Source organism: Lithobates pipiens, unplaced genomic scaffold, assembly GCF_037356315.1.
Source record: "Lithobates pipiens isolate NorthernLeopardFrog02 unplaced genomic scaffold, aLitPip1_a1.2 Scaffold_90, whole genome shotgun sequence".
Taxonomy (NCBI): Eukaryota; Metazoa; Chordata; class Amphibia; order Anura; family Ranidae; genus Lithobates; species Lithobates pipiens.
In genome coordinates, this window is record NW_027507913.1 from 800,454 (window position 1) to 814,470 (window position 14,017).

At 49.3% G+C, this 14,017-nt stretch overlaps 1 protein-coding gene and 1 long non-coding RNA gene across 4 annotated transcripts in view; one reads left to right on the plus strand and one right to left on the minus strand.

Annotated features, from left to right (window-relative positions):
* LOC143973657 (zinc finger protein 354A-like) overlaps positions 1-6,935 on the minus strand; it is a 76,293-nt gene extending 69,358 nt beyond the window's left edge. For 2 of the 3 annotated variants that reach the window (XM_077474521.1, XM_077474516.1), the window contains exon 1: positions 6,784-6,924. The gene's annotated coding sequence lies outside the window, so the exon portion shown is untranslated. Of the gene's footprint in view, positions 1-6,783 lie in introns of all 3 variants that reach the window. The other variant, XM_077474518.1, reaches the window with a different exon arrangement.
* LOC143973659 (uncharacterized) lies at positions 6,799-13,605 on the plus strand. Its single transcript, XR_013272107.1, has 4 exons — positions 6,799-6,945; positions 9,730-9,851; positions 12,845-13,071; positions 13,167-13,605. It is a non-coding gene; the product is annotated as an uncharacterized LOC143973659 (long non-coding RNA).
* The last annotated feature ends 412 nt before the right edge of the window (positions 13,606-14,017 follow it).

Consider the following 14,017-nt stretch of genomic DNA (forward strand, 5'->3'; position numbering starts at 1 on the left):
AAGTTCTGGTGCGAACCGGGGGGTGTTCGGCTCATCCCTAGTGCTGAGTCCACCTTTTATATCATTCTCATAGCGGAGAAAAGACTCGGATCCCAGGGACCCCCCGACCTCACCAGAATGAATGGGAAGTAAGCCCCACCCCCACCCCACCCGCGAGGATGTGGAGGAAGGAGAGGGGGGAGGAAGTGGGTGGGATGGGCACCCCACCAGGTGAGTGTCTGGCACCCCAGCTTCAGGTAATCTATGTGTGCCGCTTATTTCTAAATACATCTTTTTTCATCAATTTTAGGTGATGTTGTGGTTGTGGAAGGTGAAGGGGCGGAACCTTTCCCTAGGGCCAGCGCCCAAACCCTCGTTACCAAATCATGGCGTGGAACGGGGAGATCGACGCAATCGCCTGGACACAGTGACGTAGCGTGGATTGTCAGCACCCGGGGCAAGACAAGTCATTTGCGCCCCCTAACCTGTAGACTTTTACCCCCCCCCCCCCCGAGTCCCATCAAATACAATAGTACTTAGCTACCTGATTCCTATACTGTCCACTACACTATACTGTCCACTATACTATACCGTCCACTACACTATACCGCCTACTACACTATACCGCCCACTACACTATACCGTCCACTACACTATACTGTCCACTACACTATACTGTCCACTACACTATACCGTCCACTACACTATACCGTCCACTACACTATACCGTCCACTACACTATACCGTCCACTACACTACACTGACCACTACACTATACCGTCCACTACACTATACCGCCTACTACACTATACCGCCTACTACACTATACCGCCCACTACACTATACCGTCCACTACACTATACTGTCCACTACACTATACCGTCCACTATACTATACCGTCCACTACACTATACTGTCCACTACACTATAACGTCCACTATACTATACCGTCCACTACACTATACCGTCCACTACACTATACCGTCCACTACACTACACCGTCCACTATACTATACCGTCCACTACACTATACCGTCCACTATACTATACTGTCCACTACACTATACCGTCCACTACACTATACCGTCCACTATACTATACCGTCCACTACACTATACCATCCACTACACTATACCGTCCACTATACTATACCGTCCACTACACTGACCACTACACTATACTGTCCACTACACTGACCACTATACTATACTGTCCACTACACTGACCACTACACTATACCATCCACTACACTGACCACTACAGTATACTGTCCACTACACTATACCGTCCACTACACTATACCGTCCACTATACTATACCGTCCACTACACTATACCGTCCACTATACTATACCGTCCACTACACTGACCACTACAGTATACTGTCCACTACACTGACCACTACACTATACTGTCCACTATACTATACTGTCCACTACACTATACCGTCCACTACACTATACCGTCCACTACACTATACTGTCCACTACACTATACCGTCCACTACACTGACCACTACACTATACTGTCCACTACACTATACTGTCCACTACACTATACCGTCCACTACACTATACCGTCCACTACACTATACCGTCCACTACACTATACCGTCCACTACACTATACCGTCCACTATACTATACCGTCCACTACACTATACCGTCCACTACACTATACCGTCCACTACACTATACCGTCCACTACACTATACCGTCCACTACACTATACCGTCCACTACACTATACCGTCCACTATACTATACCGTCCACTACACTGACCACTACAGTATACTGTCCACTACACTGACCACTACACTATACTGTCCACTATACTATACTGTCCACTACACTATACCGTCCACTACACTATACTGTCCACTACACTATACCGTCCACTACACTATACCGTCCACTACACTGACCACTACACTATACTGTCCACTACACTATACTGTCCACTACACTATACCGTCCACTACACTATACCGTCCACTACACTATACCGTCCACTACACTATACCGTCCACTATACTATACCGTCCACTATACTATACCGTCCACTACACTATACCGTCCACTACACTATACCGTCCACTACACTATACCGTCCACTACACTATACCGTCCACTACACTATACCGTCCACTATACTATACTGTCCACTACACTATACCGTCCACTACACTGACCACTACACTATACTGTCCACTACACTATACTGTCCACTACACTATACCGTCCACTACACTATACCGTCCACTACACTATACCGTCCACTACACTATACCGTCCACTACACTATACCGTCCACTATACTATACCGTCCACTATACTATACCGTCCACTACACTATACCGTCCACTACACTATACCGTCCACTACACTATACCGTCCACTACACTATACCGTCCACTACACTATACCGTCCACTACACTATACCGTCCACTACACTATACCGTCCACTACACTATACCGTCCACTATACTATACCGTCCACTATACTATACCGTCCACTACACTATACCGTCCACTATACTATACCGTCCACTACACTATACCGCCACTACACTATACCGTCCACTACACTATACCGTCCACTATACTATACCGTCCACTACACTATACCGTCCACTACACTATACCGTCCACTACACTATACCGTCCACTATACTATACCGTCCACTATACTATACCGTCCACTACACTATACCGTCCACTACACTGACCACTACACTATACCGTCCACTATACTATACCGTCCACTACACTATACCGTCCACTATACTATACCGTCCACTACACTATACCGTCCACTACACTATACCGTCCACTACACTATACCGTCCACTATACTATACTGTCCACTACACTATACCGTCCACTACACTATACCGTCCACTATACTATACCGTCCACTACACTATACCGTCCACTACACTATACCGTCCACTACACTATACCGTCCACTACACTATACCGTCCACTACACTATACCGTCCACTACACTATACCGTCCACTACACTATACCGTCCACTACACTATACTGTCCACTACACTGACCACTACACTATACTGTCCACTACACTGACCACTACACTATACTGTCCACTACACTGACCACTACACTATACTGTCCACTACACTGACCACTATACTATACTGTCCACTACACTGATCACTACACTATACTGTCCACTACACTAACCACTACACTATACTGTCCACTACACTATACTGTCCACTACACTGACCACTACACTATACTGTCCACTACACTAACCACTACACTATACTGTCCACTACACTGACCACTATTCCGTCCACTATCCTGACCACTACACTGACCACTACACTGACCACTACACTATACTGTCCACTACACTGACCACTATACTATACTGACCACTACACTATACTGTCCACTACACTGACCACTACACTATACTGTCCACTACACTGACCACTATACTATACTGACCACTACACTATACTGTCCACTACACTGACCACTACACTATACTGTCCACTACACTATACTGTCCACTACACTGATCACTACACTATACTGTCCACTACACTGACCATTACACTATACTGTCCTCTACACTGACCACTATACTATACTGACCACTACACTATACTGTCCACTACACTGACCACTATACTATACTGTCCACTACACTGACCACTACACTATACTGTCCACTACACTGACCACTACACTTTACTGTCCACTACACTGACCACTACACTTTACTGTCCACTACACTGACCACTATACTATACTGTCCACTACACTGACCACTACAGTATACTGTCCACTACACTGACCACTACACTTTACTGTCCACTACACTGACCACTACACTATACTGTCCACTACACTATACTGTCCACTACACTGACCACTACACTATACTGTCCACTACACTATACTGTCCACTACACTGCACACCCCCAACTCAAACCAGGATCCCCCCAGAGGTTCCCCAAACCCAAACGGATTGTACAACGATGGGGGGTGGGGGATGGTACAATGATGGGGGGTGGGGGATGGTACAATGATGGGGGATGGTACAATGATGGGGGGTGGTACAATGATGGGGGGTGGGGGATGGTACAATGATGGGGGGTGGTACAATTATGGGGGGTGGGGGGTGGTACAATGATGGGGGGCGGGGGATGGTACAATGATGGGGGTGGGGGATGGTACAATGATTGGGGGTGGTACAATGATGGGGGGTGGGGATGGTACAATGATGGGGGGTGGGGGATGGTACAATGATGGGGGATGGTACAATGATGGGGGGTGGGGATGGTACAATGATGGGGGGTGGGGGATGGTACAATTATGGGGGATGGTACAATGATGGGGGGTGGGGGTGGTACAATGATGGGGGGTGGTACAATGATGGGGGGTGGGGGTGGTACAATGATGGGGGGTGGGGGATGGTACAATTATGGGGGGTGGGGGATGGTACAATGATGGGGGGTGGGGGTGGTACAATGATGGGGGGTGGGGGATGGTACAATGATGGGGGGTGGGGGATGGTACAATGATGGGGGGTGGTACAATGATGGGGGGTGGGGGATGGTACAATGATGGGGGATGGTACAATGATGGGGGGTGGGGGATGGTACAATGATGGGGGATGGTACAATGATGGGGGGTGGGGGTGGTACAATGATGGGGGATGGTACAATGATGGGGGGTGGGGGATGGTACAATGATGGGGGATGGTACAATGATGGGGGGTGGGGGATGGTACAATGATGGGGGGTGGGGGATGGTACAATGATGGGGGTGGGGGATGGTACAATGATGGGGGGTGGGGGATGGTACAATGATGGGGGATGGTACAATGATGGGGGGTGGGGGATGGTACAATGATGGGGGTGGGGGATGGTACAATGGTGGGGGGTGGGGGATGGTACAATGATGGGGGGTGGGGGATGGTACAATGATGGGGGGGTGGGGGATGGTACAATGATGGGGGGTGGGGGATGGTACAATGATAGGGGGTGGGGGATGGTACAATGATGGGGGGTGGGGGATGGTACAATGATGGGGGGTGGGGGTGGTACAATGATGGGGGGTGGGGGATGGTACAATGATGGGGGGTGGGGGATGGTACAATGATGGGGGGTGGGGGATGGTACAATGATGGGGGGTGGGGGATGGTACAATGATGGGGGTGGGGGATGGTACAATGATGGGGGGTGGGGGATGGTACAATGGTGGGGGATGGTACAATGATGGGGGGTGGGGGATGGTACAATGATGGGGGGTGGGGGATGGTACAATGATGGGGGGTGGTACAATGATGGGGGTGGGGGATGGTACAATGATGGGGGGTGGGGGATGGTACAATGATGGGGGTGGGGGATGGTACAATGATGGGGGTGGGGGATGGTACAATGGTGGGGGATGGTACAATGATGGGGGGTGGGGGATGGTACAATGATGGGGGGTGGGGGATGGTACAATGATAGGGGGTGGGGGATGGTACAATGATGGGGGGTGGCGGATGGTACAATGATGGGGGGTGGGGGATGGTACAATGATGGGGGGTGGTACAATGATGGGGGGTGGGGGATGGTACAATGATGGGGGGTGGGGGATGGTACAATGATGGGGGGTGGGGGATGGTACAATGATGGGGGGTGGGGGATGGTACAATGATGGGGGATGGGGGATGGTACAATGATGGGGGATGGTACAATGATGGGGGGTGGGGGATGGTACAATGATGGGGGGTGGGGGATGGTACAATGGTGGGGGATGGTACAATGATGGGGGGTGGGGGATGGTACAATGATGGGGGATGGTACAATGATGGGGGGTGAGGGATGGTACAATGATGGGGGTGGGGGATGGTACAATGATGGGGGATGGGGGATGGTACAATGATGGGGGGTGGGGGATGGTACAGTGATGGGGGGTGGGGGATGGTACAATGATGGGGGGTGGGGGATGGTACAATGATGGGGGGTGAGGGATGGTACAATGATGGGGGGTGGGGGATGGTACAATGGTGGGGGATGGTACAATGATGGGGGATGGTACAATGATGGGGGGTGGGGGATGGTACAATGGTGGGGGATGGTACAATGATGGGGGGTGGGGGATGGTACAATGATGGGGGGTGGGGGATGGTACAATGATGGGGGATGGTACAATGATGGGGGGTGAGGGATGGTACAATGATGGGGGGTGGGGGATGGTACAATGATGGGGGGTGGGGGATGGTACAATGGTGGGGGATGGTACAATGATGGGGGGTGGGGGATGGTACAATGATGGGGGTGGGGGATGGTACAATGATGGGGGGTGGGGGATGGTACAATGATGGGGGTGGGGGATGGTACAATGATGGGGGGTGGGGGGTGGTACAATGATGGGGGGTGGGGGATGGTACAATGATGGGGGGTGGGGGATGGTACAATGATGGGGGGTGGGGGGTGGTACAATGATGGGGGGTGGGGGATGGTACAATGATGGGGGGTGGGGGATGGTACAATGGTGGGGGATGGTACAATGATGGGGGATGGTACAATGATGGGGGGTGAGGGATGGTACAATGATGGGGGGTGGGGGATGGTACAATGATGGGGGGTGGGGGATGGTACAATGATGGGGGGTGGGGGATGGTACAATGATGGGGGGTGGGGGATGGTACAATGATGGGGGGTGGGGGGTGGTACAATGATGGGGGGTGGGGGATGGTACAATGATGGGGGGTGGGGGATGGTACAATGATGGGGGGTGGGGTATATATATAAATCTCTAGAGAGAACTCACCACCAGAGAGCTGCACTTCTTCCTCCGATCTGTAGAGGGAGCCCATCCCCCTCCTCTCGGTGGTATGAGACCGGAAGTGACGTGGAGGAGCGGAGCTGAGGCCCGGAAGTGAGTGCGGAGTCCCGGGGGTCGGCGGAGGATCGCGGTGTCGGTGCGGAGGAGGTCGGTAGGCGGTTTTGCGGCTCCCGGGTGGGGGAGGGGATGGTTCGGCTTGGACAGAGGGTGTGACGTCATCATCATGCAGAACTCCGCCCACATCTTTGGGGGGAGGGGTCACTGGAGCCCCGCCCCCTCATCATTGGGATTTCCTGTTTGTGATCCGCCTTCTCTGATAGGGTGATGGCCGATCGATGGGAACCAATCACAGGAGGGGGAGGAGCCAAGGTGATTGTTAAGTGATGAAGAATCGGACCTCTCCGGTCACAGCCGCTCTACTAATAGTCCGATGTTAGTCCAGCAACCCCCCCTCCCCCCCAACACTCAGGTCAGCGCTCTCCACCATTGGTGGATGGGGAGTTCTGTCAGATTACTGACCCCCATCACATCCCAAGTGACCTTCCCCCAAAACACCCCCACTGGGCACAGGGTGTACCAACATGGCCTCCGCCACCTTCCTACCTCGGGGTGTACCAACATGGCCTCCGCCACCTTCCTACCTCGGGGTGTACCAACATGGCCTCCGCCACCTTCCTACCTCGGGGTGTACCAACATGGCCTCCCCCCCCAATCCTCCCCTCCCCCCTCCTCTCCTCACTGTGATCTTCGCCGGTGTCCCATCATATATGGTCCCCCATCAGATAGTGTCCTCTGTGTACTGCACATGCGCAGTGCACAGCAACGCAGATTCAGAAAATATCCGAGGATGAACGGCGCCTGCGCACTGAGTCCAGGTTCACCCCCCACCATCCAAGTGGACATCGAGCAGGAATATAAAAGAGCCGAGTGCAGCGAGGCGGAGCCCGAAGCGCGGAGAACGGCCCTCTAATATCGGCAGCCCTATGTCCACTTGGATGGTGGGGCACCACCTCCACTCACCGCGCAGGTGCCGTTCAGCTTCAGAGATTTTCCGAAGCTTCTTCTGCCCCGTACTGCGCATGCGCACTACGGGGAGGACACTATATGATGGCCGGACACTATCTGCCAGAACACCGGTCACAGAGCGGAATATTCCGGGCTGTAGTGACAATGTCCTCCTGTGATAGGCGGCGTCACGTCACATTCGGCTACCCGCTGGAGTGCGCATGCGCAACGCCGCCATATGCGTTCCAACAGTGTTATAAGACGACTCCCACAGAGCCCCTCCCTACACACCGCGCAATTATAATCTGAGACTGGATGGGGGCGGGGCCTGGACTCAGGGGTGTGGCCACAAAATTCTGCACAAGCGCAGATCGCTACAGTCTTGAAAAGCATATGGTAACGTCGCGCATGCGCAGTCCAGCGGGTAGCAAAATGTGACGTGACAGCAGCACACTGATCATCTCCTGTACCATGTCTGCAGTCTCTGATCATCTCCTGTACCGTGTCTGCAGTCTCTGATCATCTCCTGTACCGTGTCTGCAGTCTCTGATCATCTCCTGTACTGTGTCTGCAGTCTCTGACCATCTCCTGTACCATGTCTGCAGTCTCTGATCATCTCCTGTACCGTGTCTGCAGTCTCTGATCATCTCCTGTACCATGTCTGCAGTCTCTGATCATCTCCTGTACTATGTCTGCAGTCTCTGATCATCTCCTGTACTATGTCTGCAGTCTCTGACCATCTCCTGTACCATGTCTGCAGTCTCTGATCATCTCCTGTACCGTGTCTGCAGTCTCTGATCATCTCCTGTACCATGTCTGCAGTCTCTGATCATCTCCTGTACTATGTCTGCAGTCTCTGATCATCTCCTGTACTATGTCTGCAGTCTCTGACCATCTCCTGTACCATGTCTGCAGTCTCTGATCATCTCCTGTACTATGTCTGCAGTCTCTGATCATCTCCTGTACTATGTCTGCAGTCTCTGACCATCTCCTGTACTATGTCTGCAGTCTCTGATCATCTCCTGTATTATGTCTGCAGTCTCTGATCATCTCCTGTACTATGTCTGCAGTCTCTGATCATCTCCTGTACTATGTCTGCAGTCTCTGATCATCTCCTGTACCATGTCTGCAGTCTCTGACCATCTCCTGTACTATGTCTGCAGTCTCTGATCATCTCCTGTATTATGTCTGCAGTCTCTGATCATCTCCTGTACTATGTCTGCAGTCTCTGATCATCTCCTGTACTATGTCTGCAGTCTCTGATCATCTCCCGTATCATGTCTGCAGTCTCTGATCATCTCCTGTACTATGTCTGCAGTCTCTGATCATCTCCCGTATCATGTCTGCAGTCTCTGATCATCTCCTGTACTATGTCTGCAGTCTCTGATCATCTCCTGTACCATGTCTGCAGTCTCTGATCATCTCCTGTACCATGTCTGCAGTCTCTGATCATCTCCTGTACCATGTCTGCAGTCTCTGATCATCTCCTGTACTGTGTCTGCAGTCTCTGATCATCTCCCGTACTGTGTCTGCAGTCTCTGATCATCTCCTGTACTATGTCTGCAGTCTCTGATCATCTCCTGTATTATGTCTGCAGTCTCTGATCATCTCCTGTACCATGTCTGCAGTCTCTGATAATCTCCTGTACCATGTCTGCAGTCTCTGATCATCTCCTGTACTGTGTCTGCAGTCTCTGATCATCTCCTGTACTATGTCCGCAGTCTCTGATCATCTCCTGTATTATGATCATGGGCGATCATACTCCTCCCATCCTTCCTATCTTATCTTGGGGGGGGGGCTTATAAATGAAAGGGGTCATACAGAAATATTGTGGGCAGGGCTCTCAGGGTGACATTTGCATCAATCACATGAGTGGGGGAGGGGTGATCAGGGAACACGCCCTTCATCTTTCCACTTCTTTTATAGATCTCCAGAAATGTCCCGGAGGAGGGCGGAGCCAGCCCAGAGCTCCACCCACAACTACACCAAACAGGAGGAGTCTGAGGATGAGAGTAACACTGACCTGGAACCAACCAATCCTCACACAGGTACGACCCCCCCCATCTAATTATTCTCTCCTCCCTCCCCCCGTATGATCTCTCCGCCCCCCCCCGTGTATGGGGGTGGGAGGTATGTACATGAGGGGTGCGGAGTGTATGGAGGTGGGAGGTATGTACATGAGGGGTGCGGAGTGTATGGAGATGGGAGGTATGTACATGAGGGGTGTGAAGTGTATGGAGGTGGGAGGTATGTACATGAGGGGTGTGGAGTGTATGGAGGTGGGAGGTATGTACATGAGAGGTGCGGAGTGTATGGAGATGGGAGGTATGTACATGAGGGGTGCGGAGTGTACGGAGATGGGAGGTATGTACATGAGGGGTGCGGAGTGTACGGAGGTGGGAGGTATGTACATGAGAGGTGTGAAGTGTATGGAGGTGGGAGGTATGTACATGAGGGGTGTGAAGTGTATGGAGGTGGGAGGTATGTACATGAGGGGTGTGAAGTGTATGGAGGTGGGAGGTATGTACATGAGGGGTGTGGAGTGTATGGAGGTGGGAGGTATGTACATGAGAGGGGTGTGGAGTGTATGGAGGTGGGAGGTATGTACATGAGGGGTGTGGAGTGTATGGAGGTGGGAGGTATGTACATGAGGGGTGTGGAGTGTATGGGGGTGGGAGGTATGTACATGAGAGGGGTGGAGTGTATGGAGGTGGGAGGTATGTACATGAGAGAGGTGCGGAGTGTACGGAGGTGAGAGGTATGTACATGAGAGGGGTGTGGAGTGTACGGAGGTGGGAGGTCCGCTCACCCTGCCAGCTTGGGGACACTGACCGGGGACATTCCCTCCCATCCTCCCACGCACAAATCAGGCAAATGAGGCGGCCGCGAGGCCCCCGGGAGGGCGAGGCCTTAGGCAAACGCCTTTTGTGCCTAATTAGAGAGCCGCCTCTGCCTTCACTGACATCATCTCATTGGTGGGTGTTTGTAGAGTCGGGGTACACCGTTCTTATTTATTGGGAACACTGTGTACTCATTTCCCCTTTTAATTCTCAGAATTTCCCGTCAGAGGAAGAAGGTGAGGGCACCAAATCCAGAGAGCGGGTTGTCTGTCCTTCCCCTTGAAATGGTTTCTGCTTTCGGTATCATTTCACATTGATGTCATCTTTGGATTTGGTGCCACCCCCACCATCTGTTCACTGCTGTACTAACATCAAATTAGTAGAACGTCTTTCACAAATGTAACTTTCTCTTTTCATGTACTAACATCACACATGTTTGGCCTGATTGTTCTATATACAATATATACAGCAGCTATTCTCAGCTAGGGTTGCTCCAGAGGTTGCCTGGACTTTCTTGAGCTGCTGTTGGTTGACCTCCCATCTGATAGTGTTTACATAGTTTTGGGTCCAGTGCCACTTCACACGGCCATCAGCATGACGCCAACGATCTTTAAGGTGGTCTGTAAATGTGGCATTCTGACCACCAGTGTAGGAAGGACATTCTTTCCACTGACCACCAGTGTAGGAAGGACATTCTTTCCACTGACCACCAGTGTAGGAAGGACATTCTTTCCACTGACCACCAGTGTAGGAAGGACATTCTTTCCTCTGACCACCAGTGTAGGAAGGACTTTCTTTCCACTGACCACCAGTGTAGGAAGGACTTTCTTTCCACTGACCACCAGTGTAGGAAGGACATTCTTTCCACTGACCACCAGTGTAGGAAGGACTTTCTTTCCACTGACCACCAGTGTAGGAAGGACATTCTTTCCACTGACCACCAGTGTAGGAAGGACATTCTTTCCAATGATCATATATGTAAGGAGTCACCCTTCCCACTGACTCCTATGAAAATTATTTCAAGGGTTCCCCTGGTGTAAAAGGGTCGATAAAGGTTGATATAAGATGTCGGTATATAAAAAGGCCAGACCAGGCAGCTGATCGGTGTCAGAAACCATGAACCAGACCGAGACAGAAGTACAGTAAAATCACACTTGCTTATTAATAAAAATAAAAAGGTAAATAGAGTAAGCATAGTCAGAGCCTAGGAATAGAGAGACGGCGCCCTCTAAGTGCAGCAATAAAGTTGCTCAAATTTATTAAAAATGGTTAAAAAACACTGACATTAAATTAGTGGTGTACAGACACATCAGGGATGTAATGTTTCATCCGTATGTCCATGGGGGCGACTCGCAGGGCTGTAAGGCAAGGTTACAGGCATCTGACTTTTTGACCGATGGTTGGTGTTTTGGTCTATTCCATGTATTTCCTCGGAATGGTCAGAGCAGTCAGGGTAGTGCTGGTAGCTGTGGTGCCTTTGGTCCGATGTTCAAGGAGTCAGTGTCCTCAGGAGACGGGCTGGGTAAAGCGGCGCTTCGGAGCATGCATGCTCCTTCATCAGGCTTTAGCACCACTGATCAATGAGAGACGTAGAAAGGAAGTGAATAGTTTCCAGCCATGGTGTGTGTACTTAATGGTGTGCATAATTCATCTTATAATTGGTTCCCACACATATCTGTAGGGATCAAGATAGTAAAAAAATTAATAATAATAAAAAAAAAATGTAATTAACCGGCATGGTTGTCCATCGGCGTTGCACACGTGGGGTGTTTAGGCGCCAAACGCCGGGTACACATTGTTGCCTGGGCGATGACGCCGCCTCCCCGTCATTACGCCGCGTGACGTTGAGGGATGTCCTTCTTACACGGTTACTATTTAAACCACATTGGTCTCAATGCTGACACACTAGCTGACCTTCTCTACAAGTCACCACTGCACGCTTTGCAAAAAAATGTTATGTGCCTGTTAAGGTATCTTGGTGACATTACACATTGTTTTATCTTTTACTATCATTTAACATTCTTGTTTTACCTAAATTACACCTGAACATTTTTCCTTTATTACTTGGCTGTTTACTGTCTCTTTGCACGTTTTTTACTATGGGAAGTCTCTTCTAATTTTCAGCTGTGGAATTCGTTTTTATTTTTATTACATTTTTTTTTTTTTTATTATTAATTTTTTTACTATCTTGATCCCTACAGATATGTGTGGGAACCAATTATAAGATGAATTATGCTCACCATTAAGTACACACACCATGGCTGGAAACTATTCACTTCCTTTCTACGTCTATCATTGATCAGTGGTGCTATGGCCGTGTCTTAGGGTTTTCCTTCTCAGCTCCCGGGAGAAACGTTTCTCTAAAATCTAAAATGTTTTTTACCTTCTGACGCCATCATCAACATTTGTACCTATATATTACAGATAGGTGAGATTGCTTGGGACTTGTGTGGCTCCCCTCTCCCTTCTATATCGGTATATTCTGGATTATTATATTCACTTGGTAATTTTATTTCATTATAGATACCCCAAAAAACCTGCATCTGCTCCTGATGAGTGGTATTGTAACCACGAAACGCGTAGAGCTTTTTTATGATGCGTTGTCACAGTATTTATGTATACATATCTGGACTATATCCTACCTTAATGAACCAATCTACCATTATTGTTAATGTTTCAAATGTCACTACTAGTTATACCTCGGTCTACATACTAAAAGTCTATTACTATATGTGTATACTATATTGAATTAATTGTATATTATCATGAAATGTTTAGATTTTATTTATTGACATTTATGGATTTTTTTTTTTTACAATGTTTCTATATTGAACTAATCATGTAATACTATATTATGTTTATATTTATCAATTGAGATCCATCATTTTATTGTTATATCAATTTACTATTTATGGTGATATACATGTGTATGACTTTTGACAATAAACAATGTGTATATTGATTGGCTCATTCGGTCTAGTGATGTGCTTCATATAAAGTCCCACTTATTTATTTTTATTTTTTTCCAAAATATCAGGGATGGAGGTGTATGTATGTATATGTGTGTGTATATATATATATATATATATATATATATATATATATATATATATATATATTGTGAGGGGGTTCGCTCGGTAGCGGGTGTGTGTGACCCCCTGGATGGGTTCACAACACAAAGTCAGGCACAGCAGACAGCGGTGTAGGTGCAAAAAACAAAAGATCCGGTTTATTTAGGCTACATGCAGTGATACATATAACAGCCAAACAAAATAAAACAAGAAAATAAATCCTGGTCAGCTTGACCTCTAACTACACACGTAGACTCCCTGTCTAACAACTGGGTGCAGCCTTGTGCTGCCCCAGTCCCTGTC